The sequence below is a fragment of the Mizuhopecten yessoensis genome, unplaced genomic scaffold (genome assembly GCF_002113885.1).
Source record: "Mizuhopecten yessoensis strain PY_sf001 unplaced genomic scaffold, ASM211388v2 scaffold7511, whole genome shotgun sequence".
Taxonomy (NCBI): Eukaryota; Metazoa; Mollusca; class Bivalvia; order Pectinida; family Pectinidae; genus Mizuhopecten; species Mizuhopecten yessoensis.
The window spans coordinates 13,986-14,492 of record NW_018407084.1 but is presented as its reverse complement, the minus strand read 5'-3'; positions in this window follow the sequence as shown (position 1 = coordinate 14,492).

Here is a 507-nt window from a genome sequence, read left to right as displayed (position 1 = left end):
CTGGTAGACCCATCATTAACTCGATCAACCACCCGACAGAGAAAAATTCCCCAGTTTGTTGACTTCCACCTCCGACCTTTCGTGGAACATTTACCATCTTTTTTAAAAGACACCACAGACTATCTTAAACAAACACCTGCTAAGAACTTACCAGAAGGTACCTTGTTAGTTATGATCGATGTCGTTTCCCTCTACACTAACATACCGCATGATGGCGGCATTGCTGCCTGTCACGAGACATGGGAAACGGCGCAGTACCAAAAACCCATCGACTGATAGCCTGGTGGATTTACTGAGACTTGTCCTCACACTTAACAACTTTACATTCAATGAGGATAACTACATACAAGTTAGTGGTACAGCCATGGGTACTAAGATGGCCATTTAGCTGGTTGAGATTTATCGATGACGTTGAAATCAAATGCACATCGGGTTGGGACTCCCTTGACGAGTTTATTGAATATGCAAACGCGTTGCACGCCACCATCAAATTCACAGCGGATATCC